Source organism: Ranitomeya imitator, chromosome 10 (genome assembly GCF_032444005.1).
Source record: "Ranitomeya imitator isolate aRanImi1 chromosome 10, aRanImi1.pri, whole genome shotgun sequence".
In the NCBI taxonomy this organism is placed as follows: domain Eukaryota; kingdom Metazoa; phylum Chordata; class Amphibia; order Anura; family Dendrobatidae; genus Ranitomeya; species Ranitomeya imitator.
The window spans coordinates 102,491,218-102,508,473 of NC_091291.1; the positions used below are offsets into that span (position 1 = coordinate 102,491,218).

The 17,256-nt window shown below is 41.4% G+C and overlaps 1 protein-coding gene across 2 annotated transcripts in view; it reads left to right on the forward strand.

Annotated features, from left to right (window-relative positions):
* Nucleotides 1-489: 489 nt before the first annotated feature.
* The window catches only part of GPR153 (G protein-coupled receptor 153), a 93,669-nt gene continuing 76,902 nt past the window's right edge, over nucleotides 490-17,256 (forward strand). Inside the window, exon 1 of one of the 2 annotated variants that reach the window (XM_069742902.1) lies at nucleotides 490-839. The gene's annotated coding sequence lies outside the window, so the exon portion shown is untranslated. Of the gene's footprint in view, nucleotides 840-1,830; nucleotides 2,101-17,256 lie in introns of those variants that run through there. The other variant, XM_069742903.1, reaches the window with a different exon arrangement.

A 17,256-nucleotide genomic window follows, 5' to 3' on the forward strand; every position in this document is an offset into this window, starting at 1 on the left:
CCTCCAGCCCAGATGCATAGGAATGAAAGCACCTACAATAAGGTGGAAGTGATAAAGCAGTAGACCCCACAGAAGAGTCCATGAAACACATGAAGGTAACAAGGCACCTCTGCTTGAGAACCCTGTCAAAGAACATCTAGACCTTCCTTGTCTGAGGCTGGGTCATTGTATCTACCGAACTGACCCTACACGTTGAGGTGGAAAGAATGGACATGAAGAAGACTGTAGGATCTAGAGCTCAACTGTAAATGATTGACAGCTGTGACCTTCTCCTGCCATCAGTCCATGTTTTAACCCTTCCATGTAAACCTCCATTTTACTCATAGCCAAACCTGAGGATTGCTGCAGACTAAAATAAAGAGTGTGTACAAGCTGCAATCTACAAAAGTTGTCAGATTGCAATTTTCCATCTCAGATAATGTAGAAGAAGTGGCTGCTGGAGGAAGCAGAGTGAAGCATGCGCTCTCTATTGCCACCATCCTCTCAGACACACATCCAACCCAAATGATGAAGTGAGGGCTGGGTTGGGAGCAATGACAGCAGAGAGGGAGAGGAGCCCATTGTTACTGGTGGGCTGAGGGGCAGCTCCTGCAAAGCACAGCTCCACAAAGGGATCTCTCCAGACCTGGCTTGTCTTTGGAACTATGCTTACCCACGGGGGATCAGGGAAGCTGAGTGGGGTGAGATTGCTTAGCACAAGCACCCTGGGATTTCACTTTGGAGAGTCTGGATCAGCTGTGGAGCTCCGAGGAGCTGCTGCTTCCTTCCATTTGCTGCAAGCTCGGTGTCTGCTATTGTGAGAGATGTTCCTCAAGATCCTGGGAATCACCATCCAGAAGGTAAGAAAGAGCTTCTGTATTTACTGGCTGCACGAAACTCTTACTGATCCCAGAGAACAAAGGTGCAATGACCCCAATCCTTAACATAGGGTCAGGTTCAACAAAAGTAAAGGGGTGCAAGGACCATGAAAAATTAGGATAAAGGGTCTATAAAAAGCTAATTTTGGAATGTTTCAAGAACAATGACGACTAAGGGCAATGAATAAAAAGATCCCCTAATTCATGAAAACTGAGGAAGACCTTGGGTTGGGAGTACCAGCATCTTCAGTCTTAGGGAAAGCCTTAAATTAAGCAAAGGTAAAGGGCTGCAGGAACCCCAGATCTTTAGAAACACCCTAAAGCTGAAACAGATGTTACATGAACCCCTAATAAGCAGCAGCATCTTCAGGAATGAGCACAACCCCAAATTCTTGAAAATGGTCTCAGATTGAATATTTCAGGTAAAGGGACGTATGAACCCCTAATACTGGAGAAAGATTAGGGTTAAATATCAAATAAGGGGTGCAAGGACCCCAATCCCAGGGGTACAACAGAGGTAGATGAGTGAGGACCATCAATCTTCAGAAATCACCAGTCTGAAGCCTTTAAGGTGTAGCGGTATCCCTAATTCTAAACATATTTAGGTTAGGTGAAGATTGTGAGCCCTCGCGGGCAGGGTCCTCTCTCCTCCTGTACCAGCTGTGACTTGTATTTTTCAAGATTATTGTACCTGTTTTTATTATGTATACCCCTCCTCACATGTAAAGCGCCATGGAATATATGGCGCTATAATAATAAATAATAATAATAATAATGAAGGGGACACACACCCCGATTTCTGTGCAGGGGTCTCCCAATTGTTAAAAATAAATTCTCCAAAGTGTTTTAACAAAGAAACTTCACCTTGATCCAGGCAGCACTGGGGATGTGCCTTTGTCATGTGTTATGTAAGAGGGGAGGTGGGTGGATGGCTCATTGCTGCCTATATTATTAGGAGGAGATACATTTCATTACAATTACATCATGTCAGATCCGATAAAGTCTAATGCCAGCTCTCCCACGCGTGGATGTTTTTTATTTGTAATGCTTCACAGCACACGTGTTTAATGGGAAGCTGCAAGGTTGTAAGCGGGCACCAGGGGGTTAATGGAGAAGACACAATAGGGGGTTTTCAGGAAATCCCACCATGCAGTATGTGCTGGTAGGGCACAGAAGGCAACAAGACCACTTTCCTATATAAACTGATGCATCCTGAGCTGAGGACCCCAACACTGTGACCAAGGTGATATAGGAATGCTTTGTATCTTCCTAATCTATGCACTGACCCTACCTGTGTGTGTGTGTGTGTGTGTGTGTGTATATATATATATATTTATATATATATATATATACAGCTACCTCACTGCCTGCACACCTGTACTTTATATGTATGTGTACCTGTATATATAGGTGCCTCACTGCCTACATACCTGTACTATATATGTATATGTACCTGTATATATAGGCGCCTCACTGCCTGCATACCTGTACTTTATATGTATGTATACCTGTATATATAGGTGCCTCACTGCCTGCATACCTGTACTTTATATGTATGTGTACCTGTATATATAGGTACATCATTGCCTGCATACCCGTACTTTATATGTATGTGTACCTGTATATATAGGTGCCTCACTGCCTGCATACCTGTACTTTATATGTATGTGTACCTGTATATATAGGCACCTCACTGCCTGCATACCTGTACTTTATATGTATGTGTACCTGTATATATAGGTGCCTCACTGCCTGCATACCTGTACTTTATATGTATGTATACCTGTATATATAGGCACCTCACTGCCTGCATACCTGTACTTTATATGTATGTGTACCTGTATATATAGGTGCCTCATTGCCTGCATACCTGTACTTTATATGTATGTATACCTGTATATATAGGCACCTCACTGCCTGCATACCTGTACTTTATATGTATGTGTACCTGTATATATAGGTGCTTCACTGCCTGCATACCTGTACTTTATATGTATGTGTACCTGTATATATAGGTGCTTCACTGCCTGCATACCTGTACTTTATATGTATGTATACCTGTATATATAGGCACCTCACTGCCTGCATACCTGTACTTTATATGTATGTGTACCTGTATATATATAGGTGCTTCACTGCCTGCATACCTGTACTTTATATGTATGTGCACCTGTATACATAGGTGCTTCACTGCCTGCATACCTGTACTTTATATATATGTGTACCAATATATAGGTGCCTCACTGCCTGCATACCTGTACTTTATATGTATGTGTACCTGTATATATAGGTGCTTCACTGCCTGCATACCTGTACTTTATATGTATGTGTACCTGTATATATAGGTGCTTCACTGCCTGCATACCTGTACTTTATATGTATGTATACCTGTATATATAGGTGCTTCACTGCCTGCATACCCGTACTTTATATGTGTGTGTACCTGTATATATAGGTGCCTCACTGCCTGCATACCTGTACTTTATATGTATGTGTACCTGTATATATAGGTGCCTCACTGCCTACATACCTGTACTTTAAATGTATGTGTACCTGTATATATAGGTGCCTCACTGCCTGCATACCTGTACTTTACATGTATGTGTACCTGTATATATAGGTGCCTCACTGCCTGCATACCTGTACTTTATATGTATGTGTACCTGTATATATAGGTGCCTCACTGCCTACATACCTGTACTTTAAATGTATGTGTACCTGTATATATAGGTGCCTCACTGCATACCTGTACTTTATATATATGTGTACCTATATATAGGCGCCTCACTGCCTGCATACCTGTACTTTATATGTATGTGTACCTGTATATATAGGTGCCTCACTGCCTGCATACCTGTACTTTATATGTATGTGTACCTGTATATATAGGTGCCTCACTGCCTGTATACCTGTACTTTATATGTATGTGCACCTGTATATATAGGTGCCTCACTGCCTACATACCTGTACTTTAAATGTATGTGTACCTGTATATATAGGTGCCTCACTGCATACCTGTACTTTATATATATGTGTACCTATATATAGGCGCCTCACTGCCTGCATACCTGTACTTTATACGTATGTGTACCTGTATATATAGGTGCCTCACTGCCTGCATACCTGTACTTTATATGTATGTGTACCTGTATATATAGGCGCCTCACTGCCTGCATACCTGTACTTTATATGTATGTGTACCTGTATATATAGGTGCCTCACTGCCTGCATACCTGTACTTTATATGTATGTGCACCTGTATATATAGGTGCCTCACTTCCTGCATACCTGTACTTTATATGTATGTGTACCTGTATATATAGGTACCTCACTGCCTGCATACCTGTACATTATATGTATGTGTACCTGTGTATATATAGGTACCTCACTGCCTGCATACCTGTACTTTATATGTATGTGTACCTGTATATATAGGTACCTCACTGCCTGCATACCTGTACATTATATGTATGTGTACCTGTGTATATATAGGTACCTCACTGCCTGCATACCTGTACTTTACATGTATGTGTACCTGTATATATAGGTGCCTCACTGCCTACATACCTGTACTTTATATGTATATGTACCTGTATATATAGGCACCTCACTGCCTGCATACCTGTACTTTATATGTATGTGTACCTTTATATATAGGTGCCTCACTGCCTGCATACCTGTACTTTATATGTATGTGTACCTGTATATATAGGTGCCTCACTGCCTGCATACCTGTACTTTATATGTATGTGTACCTGTGTATATATAGGTGTCTCACTGCCTGCATACCTGTACTTTATATGTATGTGTACCTGTATATATAGGTACCTCACTGCCTGCATACCTGTACATTATATGTATGTGTACCTGTGTATATATAGGTTCCTCACTGCCTGCATACCTGTACTTTATATGTATGTGTACCTGTATATATAGGTACATCACTTCCTGCATACCTGTACTTTATATGTATTTTCTTGCTGTATGCGGTTGACCTACTGCTGCTGTCACCGACTGAGAAAGGTCTCCAAGAAAACCTGAATATCCTGGAGAAATTGAGCTCCACATGGGCACTATCGATCAATGCAAAGAAAACCAACATCATGGTTTTCCAGAAGAGAAAGCCAACACCGAACCAGCACCTTCCATTCGTGCTAAACAACTGCGCTCTTACAGAAATGGACAAATACATCTACCTGGGCCTGGAAATTCACCAGTCAGCGAGCTTCAAACAAGCCATAGAGACCCTGAAGGACAAGGCCTGCAAAACCTTCTATGCCATCCGAAGGAAACTCTACCATCTGAAGCCGCCAGTGAGGGTCTGGCTAAAAATCTTCGATGCCATAATCACCCCAATCCTCCTGTACGGGAGCGAAGTCTGGGGCCCTCACACATACCCAGACTGGTCAAAGTGGGATTCCAGTCCAACAGAAATATTCCACCTGGAATTCTGTAAACACCTTCTCCAGATCCATCGGAGCACCACCAACAGTGCTTGCCGAGCTGAGCTGGGCAGATTCCCACTGCACTTAGCAGTAGTGAAGAGGGTGCTGTCCTTCCAGGCTCACCTACAGAGTAACAACCCAAGCTCCATCACCATAAAGCCATGCTACATATAGGTGGTCCCCACATACCAGGACCCCTAGAACAGCTCACCCAAACCCAACCTGACCGAACCGTCAACCAAATCAACCTGACAAAAGCCACAATAAGGAAGATGGTAGAGGAGAGGCAGGAGAGGTACGTCAGTGTCTGGAGGAATGAAATCAGCAGCTCACAGAAACTGACCATGTACCAGAGTCTACAGAGAGACTACAGACTGGCTCCATATCTGGAGAAACTCCTGGACCCCAGAGACCGCCAGATCCTGAGCCGGTATAGACTCAGTGCCCACAATCTGGCCACCGAGGTCGGTCAACACAGGCAGAGCTACAAGCCCAGAGAAGACAGACTGTGCCAACACTGTGACCTGGAGGATGAGACCCACTTCCTGCTACACTGCCCCAAATACTCAGCAGTGAGGGACACTCACTTCAGGAGACTCTCCGATCTCTTCCCGGATTTCAGCTCCATAAAGGAGGAAGAGAAAACATATATCCTGCTGGGGGAAGAAGAGAGCGCAGTGGAGATAGCAGCGCGGTATGTGAGCGCGTGCCATAGACTGCAAGAAAGACAGCCATGATATGCCATGGACTTCCTTGCCCCCACCCTGTACCCCATCCATCGTCCCCACAGTCCTCACCCATTATCCCCACAGTCCCTACTCCCTACTGTACTTGTGCTTTGGCAAAACTAATGCTTATTTGGTCATGCCAATAAAGCTTCTTTGAATTTGTATGTGTACCTGTATATATAGGTACCTCACTTCCTGCATACCTATACTTTATATGTATGTGTACCTGTATATATACGTAACACACTTCCTGCATACCTGTACTTTATATGTATGTGTACCTGTATATATAGGTACATCACTGCCTGCATACCCGTACTTTATATATATATATATATATATATATATGTATATATATATATATATATATATATATATATACAGTTAGGTCCATATATAGTTGGACAGAGACAACATTTTTCTAATTTTGGTTATAGACATTACCACAATGAATTTTAAACAAAACAATTCAGATGCAGTTGAAGTTCAGACTTTCAGCTTTCATTTGAGGGTATCCACATTAAAATTGGATGAAGGGTTTAGGAGTTTCAGCTCCTTAACATGTGCCACCCTGTTTTTAAAGGGACCAAAAGTAATTGGACAATTGACTCTAAGGCTATTTCATGGACAGGTGTGGGCAATCCCCTCGCTATGTCATTCTCAATTAAGCAGATAAAAGGCCTGGAGTTGATTTGAGGTGTGGTGCTTGCATTTGGAAGGTTTTGCTGTGAAGTAAACATGCGGTCAAAGGAGCTCTCCATGCAGGTGAAACAAGCCATCCTTAAGCTGTGAAAACAGAAAAAAAAACATCCGAGAAATTGCTGCAACATTAGGAGTGGCAAAATCTACAGTTTGGTACATCCTGAGAAAGAAAGAAAGCACTGGTGAACTCATCAATGCAAAAAGACCTGGGCGTCCACGGAAGACAACAGTGGTGGATGATCACAGAATAATCTCCATGGTGAAGAAAACCCCATTCACAACAGCCAACCAAGTGACCAACACTCTCCAGGAGGTCGGCGTATCAATATCCAAATCTACCATAAAGAGAAGACTGCATGAAAGTAAACACAGAGGGTTCACTGCACGGTGCAAGCCACTCATGAGCATCAAGAATACAAAGGCTAGACTGGACTTTGCTAAAAAACATCTAAAAAAGCCAGCACAGTTCTGGAATAACATTCTTTGGACAGATGAAACCAAGATCGACCTCTACCAGAATGATGGAAAGAGAAAAGTATGGCGAAGGCGTGGTACAGCTCATGATCCAAAGCATACCACATCATCGGTAGAACACGGTGGAGGCAGTGTGATGGCGCGGGCATGCATGGCTGCCAGTGGCACTGGGCCACTAGTGTTTATTGATGATGTGACACAGGACAGAAGCAGCCGAATGAATTCTGAGGTCTTCAGAGCCGCTATACTGAGTGCTCAGATCCAGCCAAATGCAGCCAAACTGATTGGTCGTCGTTTAATACTACAGATGGACAATGACCCAAAACATAAAGCCAAAGCAACCCAGGAGTTTATTAAAGCAAAGAAGTGGAATATTCTTGAATGGCCAAGTCAGTCACCTGATCTCAACCCAATTGAGCAGCATTTCACTTGTTAAAGACTAAACTTCAGACAGAAAGGCCACAAACAAACAGCAACTGAAAACCACCGCAGTGAAGGCCGGCAGAGCATCAAAAAGGAGGAAACACAGCATCTGGTGATGTCCATGAGTTCAAGACTTCAGGCAGTCATTGCCAACAAAGGGTTTTCAACCCAAGTACTAAAAATGAACATTTTATTTAAAATTATTGAATTTGTCCAATTACTTTTGGTCCCTTTAAAAACAGGGTGGCACATGTTAAGGAGCTGAAACTCCTAAAGCATTCATCCAATTTTAATGTGGATACCCTCAAATGAAAGCTGAAAGTCTGAACTTCAACTGCATCTGAATTGTTTTGTTTAAAATTCATTGTGGTAATGTCTATAACCAAAATTAGAAAAATGTTGTCTCTGTCCAAATATATATGGACCTAACTGTATATATATATATGTATACCTGTGTATATATAGGTACCTCACTGCCTGCATACCTGTACTTTATATGTATGTGTACCTGTATATATACGTAACACACTTCCTGCATACCTGTACTTTATATGTTTGTGTTCCTGTATATATAGGTACATCACTGCCTGCATACCCGTACTTTATATATATATGTATACCTGTGTATATATAGGTACCTCACTGCCTGCATACCTGTAATTTATATGTATGTATACCTGTGTACATAGGCACATCCCTGCCTGCATACTTGTACTTTATATGTATGTGTACCTGTATATATAAATGCCTCACTGCCTGCACACCTGTACTTTATATGTATGTGTACCTGTATATATAGGTGCCTCATTGCCTGCATACCTGTACTTTATATGTATGTGTACCTGTATATATAAATGCCTCACTGCCTGCACACCTGTACTTTATATGTATGTGTACCTGTATATATAGGTGCCTCACTGCCTGCATACCTGTACTTTATATGTATGTGTACCTGTATATATAGGTGCCTCACTGCCTGCATACCTGTACTTTATATGTATGTGTACCTGTATATATATTTACCTCACTGCCTGCATACCTGTACTTTATATGTATGTGTACCTGTATATAGGTACCTCACTTCCTGCATACCTGTACTTTATATGTATGTGTACTTGTATATATAGGTATCTCACTGCCTGCATACCCATACTTTATATGTATGTATACCTGTGTATATAGGTACATCACTGCCTGCATACCTGTATATTAGATGTATGTGTACCTGTGGATATATAGGTACCTCACTGCCTGCATACCTGTACTTTATATGTATGTATACCTGTATATATAGGTACCTCATTGTATGCTTAGCTGTATATATAGGTACCTCACTGTATGCTTAGCTGTGTATATAGGTACCTCACTGTATGCTTAGCTGGATATATAGGTACCTCACTGTATGCTTAGCTGGATATATAGGTACCTCACTGTATGCTTAGCTGGATATATAGGTACCTCAATGTATGCTTAGCTGTGTATATAGGTACCTCACTGTATACTTAGCTGTATATATAGGTACCTCACTGTATGCTTAGCTGTATATATTTATGTATACCTATATATAGGTACCTCATTGTATGCTTAGCTGTATATATAGGTACCTCACTGTATGCTTAGCTGTGTATACAGGTACCTCACTGTATGCTTAGCTGGATATATAGATACCTCAATGTATGCTTAGCTGTGTATATAGGTACCTCACTGTATACTTAGCTGTATATATAGGTACCTCACTGTATGCTTAGCTGGATATATAGATACCTCAATGTATGCTTAGCTGTGTATATAGGTACCTCACTGTATACTTAGCTGTATATATAGGTACCTCACTGTATGCTTAGCTGTATATATTTATGCATACCTATATATAGGTACCTCACTGTATGCTTAGCTGGATATATAGGTACCTCACTGTATGCTTAGCAGTATATATATATAGGTACCTCACGGTATGCTTAGCTATATATATATATATATATATATATATATATATATATGTACCTCACTGTATGCTTAGCTGGATATATAGGTACCTCACTGTATGCTTAGCTGGATATATAGGTACCTCACTGGATCCTTAGCAGTATATATATAAGTACCTCACTGTATGCTTAGCTGGATATATAGGTACCTCACTGTATGCTTAGCTATATATATGTATAAGTACCTCACTGTATGCTTAGCTGGATATATAGGTACCTCAGTGTATGCTTAGCTGTATATATAGGTACCTCACTGTATGCTTAGCTGTATATATATAGGTACCTCACTGTATGCTTAGCTATATATATAAGTACCTCACTGTATGCTTAGCTGGATATATAGGTACCTCACGGTATGCTTAGCTATATATATAAGGAACCCTGAAGAAGGAGACAGGCGTCTCCGAAACGCGTCGGTAGTTTGGTCCTAACTGCACCCTGTATTCACTTACTCACCGGGGGATTCGGTCACGTGACATACTACGTCACCCAGGTCCTGCGCACCGTTTGTTCTTACCGCCGCTACCACGCGCGGCGTCGGCTCTGCAGGATCCCGTCTCCACCCGGAGTTCAGTTGGAGGGGGCTCGCCGCCGGCCGGGGCAGCCACCCGCTTACAGCATCTTTACCACACGGACATCTGTTTCGCAGGAGGAACGTTTATATTCTACCATCAGCGACGGAGGTAGGGAGTACTTCTAAGCGCTGCTACTCATTCATTTTTTCCTCTGTGAATCACACATAGTGCTAATATATCAGCGTGGATTTGGTTGTCAGACTATTACCAGCTCCTTACCCCCCTTTTTTAATCGGGGGATTTTGGTTCTAATAGATTATTTGTCCCTACTGTTACCGCTATTTCTTCAGCGCATACCGATATATGCACTTTGTGCATATATCTATTTAATTTTAATTGTGTTTATTTTTTGACAAATCTTTGGTGGAGATCTGTTGGTATTGCAGCAGGAGTTGTTGTATAGCGTGGGACACTTTGCGCCACCATTTTTATATATTTTATATATATATAAGTACCTCACTGTATGCTTAGCTGGATATATAGGTACCTCACTGTATGCTTAGCTGTATATATAGGTACCTCACTGTATGCTTAGCTGTATATATAGGTACCTCACTGTATGCTTAGCTATATATATATATAGGTACCTCATTGTATGCCTAGTTGGATATATACCGTAGGTACCTCACTGGATGCTTAGCTGTGTATATGTATGTATCAAGGAAATGATGAAGGAATCCAGGTAGTGAAAAAAACCTTCCTTTATTCACTTCAAATCATATTCAGTGGAGGATAAAAGATCAGCAACAACATGGATTAAAATGCGATATCAACGCGTTTCTGGTGAACAAGCACCCTTAATCATGATATCCACTGGATGCTTAGCTATATATACAGTGGGGCAAAAAAGTATTTAGTCAGTCAGCAATAGTGCAAGTTCCACCACTTAAAAAGATGAGAGGCGTCTGTAATTTACATCATAGGTAGACCTCAACTATGGGAGACAAACTGAGAAAAAAAATCCAGAAAATCACATTGTCTGTTTTTTTATAATTTTATTTGCATATTATGGTGGAAAATAAGTATTTGGTCAGAAACAAACAATCAAGATTTCTGGCTCTCACAGACCTGTAACTTCTTCTTTAAGAGTCTCCTCTTTCCTCCACTCATTACCTGTAGTAATGGCACCTGTTTAAACTTGTTATCCGTATAAAAAGACACCTGTGCACACCCTCAAACAGTCTGACTCCAAACTCCACTATAGTGAAGACCAAAGAGCTGTCAAAGGACACCAGAAACAAAATTGTAGCCCTGCACCAGGCTGGGAAGACTGAATCTGCAATAGCCAACCAGCTTGGAGTGAAGAAATCAACAGTGGGAGCAATAATTAGAAAATGGAAGACATACAAGACCACTGATAATCTCCCTCGATCTGGGGCTCCACGCAAAATCCCACCCCGTGGGGTCAGAATGATCACAAGAACGGTGAGCAAAAATCCCAGAACCACGCGGGGGGACCTAGTGAATGAACTGCAGAGACCAGGGACCAATGTAACAAGGCCTACCATAAGTAACACACTACGCCACCATGGACTCAGATCCTGCAGTGCCAGACGTGTCCCACTGCTTAAGCCAGTACATGTCCGGGCCTGTCTGAAGTTTGCTAGAGAGCATTTGGATGATCCAGAGGAGTTTTGGGAGAATGTCCTATGGTCTGATGAAACCAAACTGGAACTGTTTGGTAGAAACACAACTTGTCGTGTTTGGAGGAAAAAGAATACTGAGTTGCATCCATCAAACACCATACCTACTGTAAAGCATGGTGGTGGAAACATCATGCTTTGGGGCTGTTTCTCTGCAAAGGGGCCAGGACGACTGATCCGGGTACATGAAAGAATGAATGGGGCCATGTATCGTGAGATTTTGAGTGCAAACCTCCTTCCATCAGCAAGGGCATTGAAGATGAAACGTGGCTGGGTCTTTCAACATGACAATGATCCAAAGCACACCACCGGGGAACGAAGGAGTGGCTTCGTAAGAAGCATTTCAAGGTCCTGGAGTGGCCTAGCCAGTCTCCAGATCTCAACCCTATAGAAAAGCTTTGGAGGGAGTTCAAAGTCCGTGTTGCCAAGCGAAAGCCAAAAACATCACTGCTCTAGAGGAGATCTGCACGGAGGAATGGGCCAACATACCAACAACAGTGTGTGGCAACCCTGTGAAGACTTACAGAAAACGTTTGACCTCTGTCATTGCCAACAAAGGATATATTACAAAGTATTGAGATGAAATTTTATTAATGACCAAATACTTATTTTCCACCATAATATGCAAATAAAATGTTAAAAAAACAGACAATGTGATTTTCTGGATTTTTTTTTCTCATTTTGTCTCCCATAGTTGAGGTCTACCTATGATGTAAATTACAGACGCCTCTCATCTTTTTAAGTGGTGGAACTTGCACTATTGCTGACTGACTAAATACTTTTTTGCCCCACTGTATATATATATATATATATATATATATATGTATGATTAGCTGTATATATAGGTACCTGACTGGATGCTTAGATCTGTATATATGTATGTATGTATACCTCACTGGATGCTTAGCAGGATATATAGGTACCTCACTGCATGCTTAGCTGTGTACACATGTATGTATACCAGTATATAGGTACCTCACTCGATGCTTAGCTGTGTATATAGGTACCTCACTGTGTGCTTAGCTGTGTATATGTATGTATACCTATATATATCTACTTCATTGTATGCTTATCCGTATGCGTAGGTACCTCACTGTATGCTTAGCTGTGTAAATTCAAATTCAAAGAAGCTTTATTGGCAGGACCAAATAAACATCAGTTTTGCCAAAGCACAAGTACAATAGGGAGTAGGGAGTAGGGACTGTGGGGATAATGGGTAGGGACTGTGGGGACGATGGATGGGGTGCAGGGTGGGGGTAAGGAAGTCCATGGCATATCATGCTGTATCATGCTGTGTATATAGATACATCACTGTATGCTTAGCTGTATATATAGGTACCTCACTGTATGCTTAGCTGTGTATATACAGTTAGGGCCAGAAATATTTGGACAGTGACACAATTTTCGCGAGTTGGGCTCTGCATGCCACCACATTGGATTTGAAATGAAACTTCTACAACAGAATTCAAGTGCAGATTGTAACGTTTAATTTGAAGGGTTGAACAAAAATATCTGATAGAAAATGTAGGAATTGTACACATTTCTTTACAAACACTCCACATTTTAGGAGGTCAAAAGTAATTGGACAAATAAACATAACCCAAACAAAATATTTTTATTTTCAATATTTTGTTGCAAATCCTTTGGAGGCAATCACTGCCTTAAGTCTGGAACCCATGGACATCACCAAACGCTGGGTTTCCTCCTTCTTAATGCTTTGCCAGGCCTTTACAGCCGCAGCCTTCAGGTCTTGCTTGTTTGTGGGTCTTTCCGTCTTAAGTCTGGATTTGAGCAAGTGAAATGCATGCTCAATTGGGTTTAGATCTGGAGATTGACTTGGCCATTGCAGAATGTTCCACTTTTTGGCACTGATGAACTCCTGGGTAGCTTTGGCTGTATGCTTGGGGTCATTGTCCATCTGTACTATGAAGCGCCGTCCAATCAACTTTGCAGCATTTGGCTGAATCTGGGCTGAAAGTATATCCCGGTACACTTCAGAATTCATCCGGCTACTCTTGTCTGCTCTTATGTCATCAATAAACACAAGTGACCCAGTGCCATTGAAAGCCATGCATGCCCATGCCATCACGTTGCCTCCACCATGTTTTACAGAGGATGTGGTGTGCCTTGGATCATGTGCCGTTCCCTTTCTTCTCCAAACTTTTTTCTTCCCATCATTCTGGTACAGGTTGATCTTTGTCTCATCTGTCCATAGAATACTTTTCCAGAACTGAGCTGGCTTCTTGAGGTGTTTTTCTGCAAATTTAACTCTGGCCTGTCTATTTTTGGTATTGATGAATGGTTTGCATCTAGATGTGAACCCTTTGTATTTACTGTCATGGAGTCTTCTCTTTACTGTTGACTTAGAGACAGATACACCTACTTCACTGAGAGTGTTCTGGACTTCAGTTGATGTTGTGAACGGGTTCTTCTTCACCAAATTAAGTATGCGGCGATCATCCACCACTGTTGTCATCCGTGGACGCCCAGGCCTTTTTGAGTTCCCAAGCTCACCAGTCAATTCCTTTTTTCTCAGAATGTACCCAACTGTTGATTTTGCTACTCCAAGCATGTCTGCTATCTCTCTGATGGATTTTTTCTTTTTTTTCAGCCTCAGGATGTTCTGCTTCACCTCAATTGAGAGTTCCTTTGACCGCATGTTGTCTGCTCACAGCAACAGCTTCCAAATGCAAAACCACACACCTGGAATCCACCCCTGACCTTTTAACTACTTCATTGATTACAGGTTAACGAGGGAGACGCCTTCAGAGTTAATTGCAGCCCTTAGAGTCCATTGTCCAATTACTTTTGGTCCCTTGAAAAAGAGGACGCTATGCATTACAGAGCTATGATTCCTAAACCCTTTCTCCGATTTGGATGTGGAAACTATCATATTGCAGCTGGGAGTGTGCACTTTCAGCCCATATTATATATATAATTGTATTTCTGAACATGTTTTTGTAAACAGCTAAAATAACAAAACTTGTGTCACTGTCCAAATATTTCTGGCCCTAACTGTATGTATGTATACCTGTATATAGGTACCTCACTGTATGCTTAGCTGTATACAGTACAGACCAAAAGTTTGGACACACCTTCTCATTTAAAGATTTTTCTGTATTTTCATGACTATGAAAATTGTACATTCACACTGAAGGCATCAAAACTATGAATTAACACATGTGGAATTATATACTTAGCAAAAAAGTGTGAAACAACTGAAAATATGTCTTATATTCTAGGTTCTAAAAAGTAGCCACCCTTTGCTTTGATGACTGCTTTGCACACTTTTGGCATTCTCTTGATGAGCTTCAAGAGGTAGTCACCGGGAATGTGTGCTTAGATACATAGATTTTGCAGTTCCTTATAACTGGAGATTACAGTGAACTTCTGTGTCCTGACATGATGGGGAATGGAGTGGAGTCTGGTCCTGACAGAGAGCATCATACATGATGGGTTTAGATATTGGGGGGCAGCACTGGAGTTAGCATGGTTTCTCTGCAGCGCTGGGACCCTGGGTTCAAATCCCACCAAAGACAACATCTGTAATGAGTTTGTATGTTCTCCCCGTGTTTGCGTGGGTTTCCTTTAGGTCTTCCGGTTTCCTCCCAAACTCCAAATACTTACGGATAGGGAATCTAGATTGTGAGCCCCAGTGGGGACAATGCCAATAATGTGTATAAATTGCTGTGGAATTTATAAGGAAAATAAATAAGTATAGAAAGTCATCAGTCCATGATGGGGATTGTAGTGCTCTATGATTGTCTGTGCAGTATCACACAGAGCGGCTCAGCAGAATACATGCATGCTGATACATTATAACCTAGCATTATTATATATTATTATTATCTGAGGCTGTGGGTTCTGGCTCGTGTCGTACTCCTGGTACATGATATATTACCTTCTAGGTATCTTTTCAGCAGTTTCATTTCTGAGATTTTTCCATTCCATTGGTTTCTATACATAGAGGCATCTGTCACTGCAGGTCATATACAGAGAGTGAGCGCAGAGTAGCTTTCGCATCTGGTTTTAGCCATGATGTCAAGTACAGGAAAATACCTTTAACCCAGAAAGTTCCAGATAAGCAAATGTTCTACTTTAGGAGAAAAGATTAAATCCATTTTTAAGAAGTTTGCTACTGCGTAAATTCGTCATTAAGCCAATACACCGGAGTTCCCGTCCTCTTCTTCTCTGACTTACATATATCATTTCCCAGCGTATCATCTCCCTACACCAACTTGGTGCTCTCCACAAGGAGAAACTTTACCCCTTATATCCCATGTCAATGACCTCTCACCCAGACAACCAGTTCTCATGCTTTGTACTAATGAGGGGCAAGAACCACAAAACATGTGTCTGCAAATAGAGCTTCTGTTTTGGCTTCCTATCTGCCCTATAAAGGGTAAATATTCACCTTTAGAAGATTATTAATTCGAGTATAGATAGGGGAGCTAGTAAAATTGGGGCGCTGCTCTGTTTTGTCCAGGATATCTAGATTTAGTAGATTTACTTCTATGAGTGTTAAATGAACAAACAACTCTTTTACTCAGCTGTTTAGGTAGTAAGAGGGGAATGTGTTGGGGAACTTCATTCTTGATAAAGGTGCAGGTTTGACATGGGATTTACAGTGCCTTGGGAAAGTATTCGGCCCCCTGGAACTTTTCAACCTTTTCCCACATATCATGCTTCAAACATAAAGATACCAAATGTAAATTTTGTGGTGGGAAAAGGTTGAAAAGTTCCAGGGAGACGAATACTTTCGCAAGGCACTGTACATCTATTAGGCACTTTTGGGCATACCCTTTGGATATGAAAGCACCCTTTCAAGACTCCATCATAAGAAAAGAAAGTATATTGTGCTTGCATCCAACTGAAAAGGACCTGTGGGAGGAGCAATGTGACTGTTCTCAGCCAATCATCATTGCTGTGGATGTTTCCTCATGTCCTTTTCAGTTGGGTGTTGACACAGTATAAAGCTATTTATGACAGGGGCAATTTAGTGAAACATTTTTTTACAATCGGTTTGGGGGATAGTTTTCTGCAAAGCATTTGACTATTTTGATGTATCCTCAGGCATAGTAGCAGAGAAATTGCCAACAAGATAAAATAATGACTGGAATTGGTCCAATAACATAAGGTCCCCGGGAGTGAAGCTCATACTGGGCCATTGGTCTGGTATCACAGTGTGGGTACACTACAAATGACCACACGCTAATAAACTGTAATAACTGGGATTATAACTCTAAGATCAGCTGTTTCCACTTATGTTCTGCAGTTTGCTCTCTATACGCCATGCGTTAATTGGATGCATATTATCAGGATATTTATGTAGTAAATATAAAAAAGAACAGATGGTGCGATACACCAGGACTTTCTCATGTCTGCTTTCTGAAGCCTCGGAGACTTTGGATGACGTGTAGGTAT